This window comes from Coturnix japonica, chromosome 9 (assembly GCF_001577835.2).
Source record: "Coturnix japonica isolate 7356 chromosome 9, Coturnix japonica 2.1, whole genome shotgun sequence".
In the NCBI taxonomy this organism is placed as follows: domain Eukaryota; kingdom Metazoa; phylum Chordata; class Aves; order Galliformes; family Phasianidae; genus Coturnix; species Coturnix japonica.
In genome coordinates this window covers 11,196,610-11,213,381 of record NC_029524.1, presented here as the reverse complement: position 1 = coordinate 11,213,381, position 16,772 = coordinate 11,196,610, and the positions used below count along the sequence as shown (strand labels likewise).

General features: G+C 47.0%; 1 long non-coding RNA gene across 1 annotated transcript in view; it reads left to right on the top strand.

The window, feature by feature from the left end:
* The first annotated feature begins 3,983 nt into the window (after positions 1 to 3,983).
* Positions 3,984 to 16,772, top strand: part of LOC107318278 — a 45,382-nt gene continuing 32,593 nt past the window's right edge. The window contains exons 1-4 of the long non-coding RNA XR_004308395.1: positions 3,984 to 4,150; positions 4,518 to 4,708; positions 12,003 to 12,072; positions 13,843 to 13,926. This is a non-coding gene — a long non-coding RNA (uncharacterized LOC107318278). The remainder of the gene's footprint in view (positions 4,151 to 4,517; positions 4,709 to 12,002; positions 12,073 to 13,842; positions 13,927 to 16,772) is intronic.

Here is a 16,772-nt window from a genome sequence, read left to right as displayed (position 1 = left end):
TAAACGTCATCACTCTGCTTTGTCTGAGTTTGTGCTGTAGTTTCCGGTGTTGAGGTTTCATTCTGCTTTTTATCTGCTTAATTAGGAACCATCTTGAACTGAGCATTTCCTCAGGGCGTTAATTATGACTGCATGTAGAACTCAGTGGTTTGTAATTCAGGTCCCTCTGTGCATAAGCAAAGTTACTGAAGCTTGGTTTCTAAGTAGGCTCTCTCAGCTTCAGCCATAATGTTCTGAACTGCTGCTTTTCAATAATCTGGCTATTCTCTGCCTGGAGAGGGAGGGGGACTGGATGAGCCAAGCATGCAGGTGCAGCATAGGAATCCTTCCTCTGCCTGACTTCAGGCCTGTGATCCTGATCTGGAACTGAATCATGCTCTACACCCATAGAGGACAACCCCAGCCTGCTACTGTCCTTTGTGGAACAGAGTGTGCCACGGGCCTTCCCAATGGCTGATGTCCAAATAAAATCCTTGTTCCATGCTAATGATTGCCCAAGGCTCCACTCTGCCCATCTGAGGGGACTGACTGGCAGGTGCACCCCTTTCATCTTTGACTTTTTCAACCCAACGTGCAGGGTCTGGCCAAACATTTCATTTGGCGCTGGCACAGTCAGAGCAAGACAGTTTGTGTCTGGAAAGAGTTGGTTGAGGTCTGAATGCAGAGAATATTAAGTCCAGGCACCGAGGATTTTTTTTGTTTAAAGAGCAGGAATTCCATGGAAATAAAAACAGTCTAGTCTGTTAAGTTCCTCTCATGGACATTTATGAGGGCAATTATTAATACTGTTGAAAATTATACTCATGAAACCTGTTAATGGGGGCTGTGCTGGCTGCTGCCAGAACAACTGCGCCCTTTACAACTCATTTGGAGACAGAAATATTCGACAAAGTAGCTTACAGGGTGCAAAGGTTTGCGTGGTGCAGGCTTAGACTAACTTAACATATGCCCTCTGTAGCCTTGGTATTGTCCAAAGCCTAATGCCCGTAATAAAAGAGAGAAAAATTGGAACCCGAGTGGCAAGAATGGTAAGCCCTGGGAATTCTCCTAATCAGAGATATTCAGCTATTTTTAGTTTATAATGTTTGGTCAAATAGCAACAATGATTTTTCTTCTTTTTTGCAACTCAGCTGCACGGTATGTTGGAGGGGGTCTAGATGGCCTGTGACCTTGCCTTTATCTGTCGGTCTGTCACCACCGGTCTTCAAAGCACAGCTTAAAGGATCTGAGGCTTCTGTGTGGCCTTGATGTGATCTGCTTTCCTGGTAAAGTTTTTCATTAGTGGGTGCTTTTTTAAGCTGGCTGGAGCTTTCTTGGCTTGCACTGTGGGTTGCTGCTGTCTCTGAGGCTCTCCTGACCTCACAGCCAGGTTTAATAACATTCTACAGCCTGCATTTGCAAGCTTTGTGTGCGTGCTGGATGCTGCTTCTGCGTGGCAGGTACTGCTTCCTGCCCCACTGAACAGGCTCTTTCTTCTTTCCTCTTACCACCAATATATCTATCAAAGACTTCTCAAAAGAGCAATTATTTCTGAAGTACAGTTGGTTAGATGCAATGACTGAGCAACGCAGCCATCGATCTGCACAGTGCTTACCCACCTGTTCATGGTACTGCTCTTCCTTTCTGCTGCTGCTGTTTCAGTTGTGCATTTCTTTTCCTTTAAATCTTAAGAGAGAACAACCCTAACAAAAGAGCAGTCATTTTGCTTCAGACCAGTGGTCTGGGTCGCCCAGTATCCTGTCTTTAACGGTTGCCAGCAGCACATGCCTGGGATATAGTGAAAAACAGGACAAGTATGCATGATACTTCAGTATAGTCTGCCAGCAACACGTGGTTCAGGAATTTCTGAAGCCAGAGCTGTTGTCTATGTATTTAATAAAACCTAGTGAAGTTTTCTTTCATGGATTTTTCCAGGGGCTTTTTCTAGCAGAATTAACTTCCCTGCTGTCTTTTATATTTAACAAAGGCTAAAAGTCTGTCCGGAAAGGTGTGGTTTTCTTGCATGAGCCCTACACTGGCTTTTATAGATACCTGGAAGCAACCAATGGTGAAGATAAAGTACCTGTTGCAAGCAACAAGAGAGAGCTATTTGCTTATGCATGTGTGTCTAGGTGCACTGTGTAAAACAGCTGGTAGGGCTAAGTATAAAAGCAAAACAGAATGGAGATGTGGCTGGGTGTGGGTGATGGTGACCTTTCACTGATGAGGCAGATGGGACTGGTCAGTTACCACAGCTAGAAGGGAACCACGCTATTCCTACAGTGTGTTCCTGCAAAAAGACTGTTCCACGTTGGATTTGCTCACTCCGATTGTGCTGCAGCACAAAGGTGGACAGCCAGTCCTGTGTATTCTGTCCGTCAATTATCATGCAGGGCAGCAGGGACTGACTGACTGGCCGTCCTGCTCAGCTGGCTGAGTATCCCATAGAGCACTTCTGGAGAAGTTCTGACTGGTTATTGTGTGTTGGTGAGAGGAGACAGCCCCTGCCTGTGAAAGGAAAATGCTGGGCCCCTCTTTATTGCAGACCAAACCATAGGCACACAGCACCTCTTCTTCCTCACTTCCAGCAGAAGGGTACGACAAAAACTAACTGCAAATCCATGGCATGGAAAGGACACCCCTAAAATGTTTGCTTTGCTTTGGTGAGGTTTGTGTAAGGGGTAGGCCGGAGCAATTAGAAGCATGCAGCAAGATGCCCGCTATGTTCGTTGGAGTGCGTTTCTTTACTACGTGTCAATACAAACGTAGAGCCATTTTTCAGAGTTTGCCAATGGCTATAATTGAAAAGGCACAAATTGCCCTCAGGAGATTCCCCATTGCTCTGCATTATTATCTGCTGGATGGCAGCTCTATAGGCCGTGTATCATTTTTTTTTCCCAAATAACCAGTTAATTACTAAATAAAACAACCCAGCTTTCAAGCTGATTAGCCTAGATTAATGGCCAGCAGCACGTTTCACTCTCCTCAACAATTTATCATGGAAAAGAACTACATCTTTAATGATTTAGGTACCTGGTCTATTGAGGCTTGCTCCAATCTGTGCAGCCTCCAATTTGATTTAATTGCTCTTCTTAGTTTGTGACCTGGAAAAAACCAAGTGACAGCTCCCATTAGTGAAGCCCAGCTTGCAACTCGCTTGCAGTGTTACAAAGGCTCGCTGGGTGTCTTTCTATGCTGACTTCATTAAGAAGATATATAGAGGTCAAGTGTCACTTTGGCACAGAGCAAGTACCACGCTGTTTATCAGCGGAAACAGGTTGAATCAACCTGTGTATTTTATCTAAGTTTATATTCATTCTTTTATTTTTCCTCATCGTATGGTTTCTAAAAGATGTTTTCAGAAGTTCCTTATTTTCTTTAATATTGAATTTACAGACCAGTCCTAAGGGCATTAGCCGCAGTTCATTTATTGCTACTTTGGCACGAAAACTTTGGCATTGCACTCCTCTACAGTTATTCAATAAAAGATCTTTTGTTATGAGGACCTATTCACGGCCCTTGAGTTCGCTTCCTAATTAATATTAGACTTCCTCACAGTTGTGCTCTGGCGTACAAATGCTCACTTCCCAAGGATGTTGCTGCAAAGGCAACACTGAATGTGTCTTTAAGTGCATCCTGAATTACTGACTTATTATTGGGTAAATCCCTGAAGTCTTCACTTAGCCAGAATTCCCTCTTAAGACAATGGGTCTATGGGAGTTGTCTCATCATTAACTGAACTCCAGCAGTTGTCTGGCACTCAGTGAACTAAGTCATGGTCACTGCCTCTGAGAGTGTAACATCTACACGAGAGACAAAGACTAAACGAGGCTGGGAAGATAATGAGGCAGCATGAGCTGGGCTCCTGGCCTCAGCACTGCACTTTGTTCTCGAGGTGTTTGCGAAGGGAGAGAGGGACCAGTGGAACAACACCAGTCACTGTAGTGGCATTAAAAGTGTATTTTGGCACGCACTGTTGCTGACTGGCTCTTTCATTGTGCTTTTCAGCAGGGAGGCCAAGACAGCTGAAATCCAGCTCTGCTGCAAGGAGCAGACACAGCCACCATGTTACTAACTATGGGCTGCCTCCATGGTGCTGCTGACCCACAGGAGCCACGAGGAGAAGCCTGGAGGGAGCAGGGGCAGTGATCTGCACCTCAGGAAAAGCAAGGTGGGAAGTGCTCCATGCTTTCACAGGTCAGGTGTTACCTTGCTGTGGGGCACAGCTCTCATGCTGTCACTGCTGGACAGGGAACTCATCCCTACACAGAAAACACTTATAAGAGATGGATAGTTGTTTTGTTTTGTGTAGCCCTTCCCTCTACTCCCAGAGTAGAAATGTCCCTACAGTGTGACACAGTGCACAGACATATGTCTCTTCTCACAAACAGCCCTTGCCCTTGGAGTGTTAGAGCAGGCTCGGCTCCCAGGGCTGTGCATGGGATGGGTGCCTTGGGGTGAGATGCCTGTGCAGGGGGTGCAGGGTATGGCTGCTTGTGTTGGGCCTGACATGGGTCTTTGCCTTTATCTTCTTGCAGCAATCACAGGACTTCTCAGCACACCCCCCACCCTCTCCCTGTCCCTCCACCTCCTGAACTATTTGATCCATGTAAGAATCCAGCTGTGAGTGAATGCAGGCAGGTGTAAAGCCCGGTCCTAATCCCCTGGCTGTGTACCCGGGTTCCTGTGGTATACTTTGAACATGTGCTTCAGATCATCGTTTCAGTAGGTAAGACCTGCTTCTCATCTGTGCGAACCAGTGTCTTATACGTGCTTTGTGGGTTTTCCTAAAGCAGCCTAAAATCTCTTAATCCTCCCTTTCTGCCTTATATCTCTTGCTGATTGCAATTCTGAGCCCTGGGGCCCAATGATGGCTCCTTTCTGTCATAAGAGAAGGGTTTGGGTTTTTGCTTTTTGTGTGTTTGGTGGATTTTTTTTGGCTTTGAGGGTGAATGCAGCTGCTGCCAGCTGGAAAAGGGATGTGTGACAGAGGCAGCACGGGTCCCAGCTGCTGGGGTGGGCTGTGTTTGGGTGAGGTCTGACACACGGGTGCACCAAGGCAGCAGCTCAGCCAGAGCTGCCTCTGTGGCCTGCAAGCAGCCATTAGTACTGAGCAGTGCAGGACTCTCGAGGGGGAAAGAGGAGAAGGGGAGTTTTCTCCTGTTTCAAATCCTCTTCTCTTACTAATGGGGACAGGTCATGGCCATGGGAATAAGGCACGAGGCGTTGATTCATTGAGCTTTTTCTTGTGATGCTGTAGATCTTCATTAATGTTCCCAATTGTGCTTTCTGCTGTTCCCAGCGGGGCCGCTTAATGACGTAAAGAGCTTAATAAGGAGAAGCTGCGGTCACAGCTAAGGGGAAGGGTCTGGAGTAGTGCTGCCAAGGGCTGGGCTATTTATCACATGTAGCATCAGCCTCTAAATATTTCCTACCACTGGGACTGAGAGAATCACTTTGCTGAGGTTATCCAGTAAATCTGGCAGGGCAGAAACTGAGACTGAGGAAGGGCTGTACTGCGCTGTAAAAGCATCTGGCAGGAATCTGGAGAGGGCTGTTTGTTGTTATGAGCCATGATATGCGTTGTCTGTGGATGTGAACTCTTAGATGGAATCCCATGGAAGTTTATCCTAGATTTTTTTTAATGCTTCTTTCTCATTCCTGAGGGATCCCAGAGCAAGGAACTTGCAGGTGCTGATACCAGTGTGATGGAGCTATGGGAATTCAGTATTCGGGATACTTTCACTAGTGTGCTGGTATGTAGGTGGACAAGTTTCAGCCAGGGCAGCAGTAGGGCACTGAGCACTCCAGCTTATTAAGCGTAGCTACATGCCCATCTCTCATAACTAGTGTGAATTGATGTTCAGCATTCAGTGCAGAGCAGATGTTAATGGAAGGTCATCAGAGGCTGCTCTGCAGCATAATTATGGGACTATTTTGAGCTTTCTTCTTTGGTTTTAATGCAGATCAATGCTGTAAATTGTCAAGAATCATGAAGTGAAAGTGTCTGTGAGGCATCTGGACAAACTGCCTTCCAGAAATGATTCTTGCCCACTGAACTTAGAAATTCAGTACCTGAGACTCCTATTTCCAAGTGCTTGGAATGCTTTCCCAGCACTGAGAGCTTTACCAGATTCCAAAGGCTGGGTCATGCCACTAGCATAAAAGCATCCTCCTCCCTGTTTAACCTCTCTGTTGTCTGGGCTCAGTACATAGAGCAGCACCCAGCCAGCCGGCTGTACTGCCCCTTCTAGGAATAACCCTGCAATGCACAGAGTGAGAAGGATTGCTGCATTTCTCCCAGCTGAGGAGTTCCAAGGAAAAAGAGGGACTGCCAAAGTCAGATGTGCAGGGGCTCTGTGCTTCCCTACTGACTTCTTCATGCAGCACAAGGGCAAGTAGCTCAGCCTGCAGGAGCCCACCTGGTGAGCCGAGATCAGGCTGCAGTCAACGAGTCAGCTGGACTCCATTCTCAGACAGAGTTATAAATGGGGGTTCTGGTTTCTTGTACTATCTGCCTCTTATTAATTCAGTCCCTAGAGTGATAGCTGTCGTGGCACTTCTCATCTCCATTTCTTTGTTCACAGCCTGACTGTGTGAGTAATATACTCAGGAATATTCCTTCTGTTTCCTACTGAGTGCCCAGGTGTCTACAGAAGCTCTTGCTGCTGATCCCTACGCGCATGGTTATCAATTTTGACTTTCTCCAATCCTTGTAACCATCTGATTCTCTTGATCTTCTGTCTCATTTGTGTCTCCTTCCCTCTTGAGAATGCTCCAAAACTTTTGTCCCTGTCCTAACATTTCATTAGGACCACCATCCACACTGAGGTTATCAGCGATAACACTGAAGAAAGACTTGCTTTAATCCTACTGATGAGGTGCTCCATTTGTTTCCTATTTCAGCTTTGTGTTGTCACCCCTTCTGGTCACTTGCAGCCAACTCCTTTTTGTATCCACCTACAATTTTATTGATTGCCTTTGCAATCAATAAAACTCACATGGAGGCTCCATTGGCTCCTGTGTTTGGTCCCGTTATCTGCATGATCTCCTCTGTCAGTCTTAGCTCTCTGTATTCAAAAACTGAGGCACTATGCTGCATTGGTTTGAGGCATACCTAGATTCTCAGCTCCTATGCGGAGATCAGCACTTTTCATTTAAAGAGTTAAAGGATATTTTGCAGCATCTGCTTCGATATCCTCTATTCTACACAGCTCTCATTGCAATGACTCTACCTTTTTTTTCCTGCAGCATTTGCTGACAGCTTTCTTTGCTTCTCTCACCTTTCTTTTCCCCAAGACTTAAGCGCTTTATTTAATTTCAGTCACTTTTTTTTGGAGGAGAAATGGGTGATTTGGGATTCGGTCACAACTGGAACTCTTCTCTGTGTTTTTCCTCCTAGTTCTCAGGTGCAGCATCCAAATGTCTTTTGTGCCCCGGGCTTTGCTGTGTGTGTAACAGCACCGGAACAGCTCTCCCTGCCCAGAGGCTTCTCTTTGCTAGAGCAGCCATAAATTTTCAGCGGTGACGTTGCTATAGAGATGGTGTCCGCTCTCTCTCTGTTAATATTGCCCTTTTGGAAGGGCTCTGAATAGACACTGAGGTAGGTAAATGTATGCGGTGACACCGAGCGGGTGATTCTATTCTGACAGATTCCTGCACCGTTTGTTTCCAGGCTTGTCTGAGGGCCGGGACGCGGTGTTGGGCTTTTTGTCCCACGTGCTGCCCTCGCGGGGACGGAGTTAATGGAAGCCTTGTTCGGAGCCGCTGGGGCAGAAATTTTTTTGCTGAAGGAAACAAAAGCAGGATGGGCCACCTCAGAGGTTGCTTTGGGAAGGCTGTCTCTTGTGGGCTCTCAAAGGAAATAGGAGATAACGCTCAGCCCAGGAGACTCATCCCATGTTTTCTGGCACCCTCCTCTCCCCCACACCGCCTTGCTCTTGCACATCTGCCTCCTACAGCATTGCGTTGCATGAAGGCCAGATCTCAGTGCTTCTGTCCTGGCCCACCTGAAATATCAAAGCCCTTTGCTGTAACGTTTTACCCAGCCCTTCATGTAGCCCTCCCAGCTGGGAATGAGGTAACAGCCACGTGTGGTAGGGTAGCAAAATAACCTACAACAGACAAGTTGTTCTGCTGTGGAAGAGCAAAGATTTAAACCTGAAGCTATGCTGGTAGTGCTGAATGTCTGCTCCTTGGGGACAGCAACATTTCATCCAAAGGGAAATGCAGTCAGCATCAATTTATCACAGCGTGGGCTCTTTAGAAGTGCTTCATCACGATAAAGTATGGCCTTTCTATTCCACCAATTCCTAAAACAGGAAATAATTTCTAATGAATAAATTATTGGCTTTAGCCTATTTCTGCTCTGTAAGGGTTCTCGTTTTTTCAAGGGGCGCTGTGTAAAACTGAGGGGTTATTTGATAGAGTGCATAGAAGGGAGAGTTAGTAACACAGTTAGTAACGCAGTCGGCCTTATCGCAGTGCTTCTGACTAGAGCTGAACGTGTCCTGTGGTACAAACAACTGGATCCACCCAGTTGGGTGGTAGCATTTTTGGCATTGTATCAGTTGTAAGTGATGCAGAGATTATTAATCAAAGGCCATCCATGGGCTCTGATCAATAGAAGACCACAGGCCAATGCGTTTTCTCTGTTTCTCCTTTTCCAGGAGACCTCTTTTTCATTTTTCTGTTTTTATTTTCCCCCTTAAGCTTTCCTCTCATCCAAATCCTTCTCAGTGTTGCTCTTCTTTTCAGAGAGAGGAACTATTTCTTTAGAGACAGCAGCACATAATTCGTATTTGCCCAGGAAATGAGGATTACCTCAGTCGGATAGGAAGGAAGGATGCTCAGATGGTGGCTGTGCTGTAAGAAATGCTCTGAGCTGTCTCAGGAAGAACCATGCCGTGGAGCTGTAGGACATGGCTTTTGATAGGATGTTATCTGGGGAAAACAAGACCCCTCCTGATGCTGATATAAACCTATTAGGAGCAAACTGGAAAATAGAAGAGAGGAATGTATCTGCTTGTGTATTTGAAGTGGCTGCTGATACAGAGTAGGGAACAAAGCCATCTCGAGTGTCAGCTAATCTCCATTGGACTGTGCTTTGTCAGCTGGATGCTTGGTTTGGCAAACACTTGGGTGTGAGACATGGCGTGTATTCACGTGAGCTGTGCCATTGAACGCAGCGACACTTCTCACGTGCAGATGCTTTAGTGGGATGGAGACCCTAATCTAAGGGGTTTTGTCAGGGTTATTAAGGACTTTCCCGGAGTCCAGTGTTAGGTGCCTACCTTAATGGGCAAGGAGGTTCTTCTTATCTTTAGCCCTCGCTGATTTGAGAGGACTGTCGGTTTACTTGCTCGTTTTGGTTTTGTGAAAGGGTTCTTTCTCTCTAAATACACATTCATAACTTCCCTTCGCTCTCCTGGGACTGGTGGCCCACAGGGAGCTGCAGGGCCTTGTTTCTGCTGCAAAATGAAAGATTCTTTTGTCATGCAGAACTGGAGTTAAAACTCCAAACGCAGGTCATTTACAGCCATATAGCTAAGAAAGAAACCGCTCTCAATAGCACACAGCAACACTGTCAGCCCCTGTAAATAATCCCCCTAAACCCTACAGCACTCTTACCAAATAAGTCTGCCTGAATGAGTCGGGATGCTGTGCTTTATGGATGCCACTGACCATTCTACAGCCTGAACGTTAAAAAAGAACCCCACAAATGAAAACAAAACACCCAGAAACCTTCTGATATAATACTGCCATTTAAGAGAAATCAGAACTGAAAAGCAGCTGTCAAACTTTAATTTCCTGGCTAATGAATGGCCACGGTTCCATTCTTCAATGATTCTTGACCCTAGAAACAAAATGTATTAGCACTCTCGGATTTTGCACAGTAGTGCTAAATGGGGCATGTAATGTACTAATTTAGTGCCTCTTTAGCATAATCGCAATCTACGTGCACAGCTACATTTCCTTGGCAGGCAGCTTTCCTGAGACCTGCAAAGAACTTACGTAGGACATTTCACCCTATTATTCATTTCCCTGATGCTTGGGAATCAATATATGTGATTTTTTTTTCCCCTTCTCCACAAAAGAAGCATGAAATCATCCATTGATCTTCTTGGGGGTGATTAAAATGCCAAGAATTCTGTGCTTTCCTCTACCTGCAATGGGGAGCTGTGTTTTCGCTCAGCATCCAACCTTTGGGTCTAAAAGCTCACAAAAAGGTTGAGCTGGTGCATAAATAGTACTTTCCAGAAGAAATACAGGCTTTGTGAGATCCAAAGGCTCTATTTAGCTCAGTGCTTGGAACGAGTCATATATGATCAGTGCTCCTGGTAAGCACCTGTGACCCTGTGGCATGCTGCATTCAACAGCTGCTTCCAATTGTTTGTGATATTTTTATTGTTTCTACTTGTCACCTTTACCTACAGAACATAGGATGGCTGAAGTCAGAGGCATTTCTGCTGATTTTCATTTCCAACTCTGCCCAAAGCTGTGTCAGGCAGGGCATGTTGCCCAGTACAGTGGGTTTTGAGTATACACACAGGATTTTCCAGGCTGACCAGTCCCAGCTCTCTCAGCCTCTGAAAGTTCAGACAAACCAGAGAGCAGCTTTGACTGTGAAACAGCAACTTTGAGTGTTCCTTTGTAGTGTTCTAGCCAAGGTTTTGCTCTGCTCTGTCATCTTCCTTCTATAAATTAGTGCAATGGAGAGGATGTTTCCAATGCACTTTCAGAGGACTGCAATCCAGATGGAGATACGAAAAGAGAGATTCCAAATACATCACTGCAATGCCACCCCAGGATCTCTGTGGCAGTTTGCCTATTCCTGCCTGGTTTATACAGATGCTCGGGGGATGTCTGCCATGATCCTGTTACAAAGGCATTTTCACAATGCAAGTCAGCTACTTTTTATTTACTACTTCAGCATTTACTGGATCTAAATGGTACTGCAGCCTCTGCGAGGAGTTCTGCTTATCTGTGTGGTATACAGTGAGCAGAGAGCCATGTGTGCCATGCTCCTACTTGGGGTCTGTCATGGAATCAATCCTTCCCAGACCTCATTATCCATTTGTGCATGTGAAGCTTAGAAAGAACTGCCCACAGCCCTGCAGGGGATCGACATAAATCAGTAGGGACAGGGCATCTCCCCAGCAGACCTTGTGCTGGAGACAGGCTGTCTTTGTGGTTACAGGAGAAGGTGTGAAGCTCCGCACCTCTTTCTGCACTTTGAACGTCTCAGCGCTGCTGGAGGTGCTCAGCCAATTAGTGCAGCCAGTCCCTTTCTATGTGTTTTTATTTCCATGTGAAGGCTGAACTGCACAGAGAGAGAAAGCTGGAGACGTGCCAGTCTCTTTCCAGAAATTCAGGAAAAGGAAATGGAATTGTTAACTCAAATGGACTGTGCCAGTGCTGTAGTTCCTTGGGCAGGCGGTGTGAGCTGCAGAAGTGCTGCCCCAGCAGATCAGTGCTGCAGCTCCTGCAGGACTGGGGTGTACCACAGCAGCTGGCATTGTAAATGTGGGATGCAGGGCTGCTTGGTTATCCAGGTGAGAACTTAGGGAACAGGCCCAGGTTGCTGTGTTACCCATCTGTGTGTGTCTGGGTTCTCCTGCAGCACTGCAGTTTAAGCATCATTTGTGCTTGGGGCTCCGCACTGTGGAGCATCTGATTGATGTAGCAATTTTTCTTTCATCTCTGGTAATAATTAACTTTAATACTTAATTACAGCTGCATTTTAGACTATAAGGATGTTCTTTGTGATAGGTGCTAAATAAAATACTATTAAAATAATAATTAACTAGAAAAAAGAAGAGTGGTCCTTTTCCATAGTATTGCCATGTGATGCACATACAACTTGCTGCTGCCCCTTACTGTGGAGGCAGAAACCTGCCACTCCGTACTGATGTCTGTTCTGCTCTGAATAGGGTCAAATCTGTCTGCTCAGTTCAGAACCTGTTCTCATTTATTACTTTTGAAGATGGTTATCTTAAAATGCTGTATTATCACATCTACAGGCCTTAAAATGTGGCTGAGCCTGAGGACTCTTCAAGACAGCAGGTGTCTGTTCAGCAGGGTTGGATTTTGGTGAGTAGGGAGCCCTTGTTCTCTGCAAAACCAGGAATGGGGTGGGGAGCACAAAGCCTTGTACCCAGGACCTGCTGTTGTTTGGAGGCTGGCATGAGGTGTGCTGCCCCTTGAAAAGATGGGGAAGAGGCAGTGCTGTAAGGTAGACTGTCAGATGTGTCATTTGGGGGTCACAGGTTGGAGAGTCCAAAACTGTGGGTCTCAGGACCATAAGAAAGCCACAAACCATGCATTTAAGGATAGGTTTTCTAGGTACACTCTTCCTCTTGCAGCTCTCTTTGTTGGATATTTAGGTACCATTGACAGAAAGGAGTTATCCGCTTTAAGTAGCTGGACTTAAACTTGGCCCCACCACCCAAACTCAAACTTTATTTGCCTGCCAATATTCTTACAGCAGCTAACCCATCTGACAGCAAATCCAACTCTTGCCAGAGGTGAAAAAGTGCACTGAGGTGTGGAAGACCAGGAAAGCATGCTGAATTCTCAGCCATTAGTGCAGCAAAATGCTGCCAGTGCCAGTGGGTGCAGAGTGAAGGTAGGAGCAGAAACAGAGCAGTGCTAAGGCTGTGGGTGAGGTTTCCTGCTGGTAGCACTGACAGCAGTTACTCTATATGAGCCAGGGCACAATCCAGGGCGGTGCTCAGAGTAACCAGGCACTGCTGCTGAAACACGTGCTCCTGCTGTATGAAAAACGATGTGTGAATAGCAGCTGAGCTGGGCAGCAGAGGTTGAACCTTTTTCTCAGCAGATATTACTCAGTGCCACTCACGTCATCAGAGCTTCACCCAAGCGATGCTGCTTCTCCTTTTTCAAAGAAAACGTGGCTTCTTTTGCACATACATGTAGTTAGGAAACCTGGTCGTGGTTTGCAGGGACTGTTTCAGCTGCCCAATGCTCTGTACCCTGCCCTGGAGTGGCATATCCCACTCGTGCTCTCAGCAGCTCCATTATTTCTTTGCGACAACAGAGGGCACCAGCGGCCCTTGCTTAGTGCAGGACTTTGCCCTCCCCAGCTCCCCGGGACATACAAGGGCTGCTCCTTCACCTTCAGACCCATGGGAGAAAGCAGCCCTGACACCAGGCACATCCAGCTCCTCAGGTGTGGGAATATGCGTGCAGTGAAGCGGGTGGTTTGCTCCCACTGGGTCTGCGTGGGTGTTGGTGAAAATGTGCAAGTCTGCAAGGAGCAGTGGTTTGGATACAGCTGGCAAAGGTGCAACAGAGCACTGCACGTGGCTGGGAGCAGGGAGGGCTTGCACTCAGGAGAGCACTGCTGAGCATGTTTTATTCTTCCAGTGGTCATTCTGCATCTCCAGCTCGGCAGGGTACAATCCTGCTGTCTGCACCCAGACTGAAGCTACTAAAATGTCAGAAATCGGTTAGTTTGCATTGAAACATTTTGGATCTGAGGCTAGGTCTGATCCTGCCTTGCATTGCATCCATTTGGCCTCACTGACAGTGGTATAGCAGGTGAGAGTTGCCTGCAGGGATGACCCTGAGCGAGCTTCAAGCTATTCCCTGCCAGCTTTCCTACCAGAGCAGGAAGGAGTGCGGTGCAGGCTGGCTGTTTGAGCCTGAGATCCCCAGCAAATCTGTCAGCCCTCAGAGCTGATAGCCAGTCCATCTAGAGGTAATCCCAGCAAAGTGTTCCAGGCTGCCCCAAGGGAGCTCCCCATGCAGTAGGAATGGGGCTGCTTCCAGTCTGCTCTGCCACTGATGCACAAATCCTCTCTCCTCCCACTTAACCCCTTACCTTTATCACTTCTGCAGGTGCATTCTGCTGTAGGCGGCTCGTGGAGGGATGCAGAGAAGTTCAAGCTGTATTTGTTGTTCTCCTGAAGCGCAGTGCAGCAGGTAAGCAGCAGGGACTGTTAGTGATAACCCACCACCTTTTAATTGCTGTGTCCCAGGGTAAAATGGTCAAATGGTCAGGGAGCAGAGCAGTGAGATACAGGCAAATTTATTTCTAATGAACAGCCCCTTTAGCAGAACATCCTGGTTTGCTGTTGTGAAAGAGGAATGATTTTTTTCCTGTTTTCTTCCATGGGGCACTGGGAAGGAGTTAATCTTTGCTGTGGTTTGTGGGATGCTTTTTCTTTGTTTTATCTTAATTTGTGTGAGGAAGATGAATGGAGAGAAACAGTGATGGAGGAAAAAGGGCTCTGATTAAAGAAACATGGTGTCATGCAGTCCTAAATATGTCACCCAGTCCAATGGCATTAACAGGACTGCTTGGAAGTGTAAGAGCTCCTCACTCATTCTGACCTCTTGAGGTAAGGGCTGAGTGTGTGAGGAGACAGATCCTGACAATGTCAGGTTGCAGAGCTGTGCATGTGAACCGTAACCTAGAGTCCATACTTGGGCCCCATCCTATTCAGTCATGCAAGTTTGATATATCTTACTTATTACAGAAGGACCATTTGCATACCAGAAGGTTTACTCACATGAGCATGGGATGTTGGATGGTCTTTTTATCCACTGCCTAGAAAAACGAAGGTCCCAGGCTTCTTCCACTGCCAGGGGACATGTGAAAGCTTTGAGCACGTGCTACAGAGATAAGTAGAGACATATGCTTTATGCCAGGCCAAGATGTTTTTATAAAGAGCTTCTGGCCTCATCTGGTAAAACATTTAATAACTTTTCTGCCAGCAGCCAAAAGGCAGTCATATATTTAAAGGCAGCAATAAAAGTTCCTATGTGAGTCAGAGTCCTACAGAAATCCTGCTAGTGAATTTCCCCATGGTAGCCTGCAGGACTAGCTGGAAAAAAATACCACAGAATTCTACTGGTATTAAGTATTTTTTAACAAGTCCTTGGAAGTGGCATGGAATGTCTCTGCAAAGCCCCTGAAACCAGATTCCAGGCTACGTGTAGCCTAAACAGCAATTCTGGTACTTTTTACTATAGCCACAAATCCTATTTCACTCCCAAGGGATCACAGGGAGGCCAGTTTCGGTGTGACCTTTAAGTGGCATCTCACTGGCTTATAGTAGACTGTGCGGTAGTGTGTATTCCTTTAACCTGCGATCCAGTGTGCTCAAATGTCCCTACTGCAGATGGAACAAAGTGCTACCCTGGCATGTGCGTGGCCTGGCCTCAACTCTCCCTTCTCCTTTCCTGCTGAGCTCTGCTCTTGTAGTGCTAATGAAGTACATCTTCTTTTCCTTTCAAAGTCCTCAGGTGATCCCTTTCTGCAATGAGACCCTGGGCTTTTTTGGAAATGAATCTCATTAAGATCCAAGGCCATGAAAGCTTCTCTGCTAATTCTTCCTGCTGCTAAAGCCTTGTCAATAGCCAGCATGCCCTGGTTTGGCTCTGCTGCAGGCAGCAGCACTGGAGGCCCAGCCCTGGGCAGGCACTGGTATCTTGGAGCTGCTCCTTCTGACCCCCAGCACACATGGTCAGGGATGCAGGTATTTGCCCTACTGCTGCTCTGCTGCTTGTGCAGGAGTGGTGCTAACAGAGGGAGAGGAGGGGTGATGCACGGCAGGTTGTGTGCTTCGGTACTTCTCCATCCATCACTGTGCTGAAGTAGTGCAAGCTGCTCTATGATTATATTTTGCAAATTGCTTCCACACAGCAGTGCGTTCTTTGCAGCATGTGGAGCTGATCTGGATGTGCTGCTTGGCCAGAATTCCCCCCTCACCACCCCAGGACCCTGGCCTCTCCCCTTCCTGTGGCCTCGTCTCAGACAGAGACCCTGCATGGTGCTGCTGCACTGTGCCTGCCTGGTGCACAGCTGTCCTCTGAAGGTGTCTGGCCTCTGTGCAGCCTTGGCTGCTTGCTCTGAGCACACAGGAAAGAGATAGTGATGCACAATCTGGTTACCATTCTCTGCCACCACCTTTCCTCCTCTGGGGCAGAGGATCTCCCTCCTGGGTGTCAGCAGAGACTCATCCAGGAGTGTGTTTGAGAGGGCAAATTGAATACCAGCCTGTTATGATTGTTGCAGATTTGGGTGACGCGTGGAGCTAACATTGTCTACAACAGCACGCTTCTCTCCCTGGAAACCCTGGAGAACCCTTCTGGTCTCAGCTTGCTGCCCCAATTTGTCATTCCCAGAGGCTGGGGGAGGAACTGGGTGTGAGCAGCAGAGCCCATGGCAGCACACTGCCTGCGTGCAGCCTGCCTCAGGGTCGCTCCCACAAGGATAGCGGCCGTGCCCTGAGCAGCTGCAACCAGTTCATGTCAGCACAGATTTACTGGTTGTGGGTGTGATATCCAGCAGGACAGCAAATGAAAGCAAGATCCTTCCAGCTTTGGATCGTCATAGGGTCTGTTGAGCAATTCAGCGTGTTTATCTCATAACGATAGTGCAACCCTGAGGCTTGTCTCTGTTAGGGCCTCACCAGCGCGGTGCCTGGCTATTACATCAGAACTGATGTTTGGACCTGTGGGGTCATGCTCCCAGGAGGAGGGAAGGTGACAGTGCAGGTTGTCCTTTGTGTTTGTCTCCCTTTGTGCTTGCATTATTGACCAGAGAAGTGCTCTGGGGTATACATGGGGATTCAGGCTAAACACAATAAGCTCTGTGCTTATCTTCTGTTAAAATCCTACAGATCTGGGATGGCCACTGGTGACGTCTGTGTTTGCCTGTGTTCATATATGTATTGCATCTGGTGAATCAATAAGCATTTTCCACCATGGGTAGCATGGAGCAAAACATATATATATATATATATTTCTCTTGCTAATGCTAG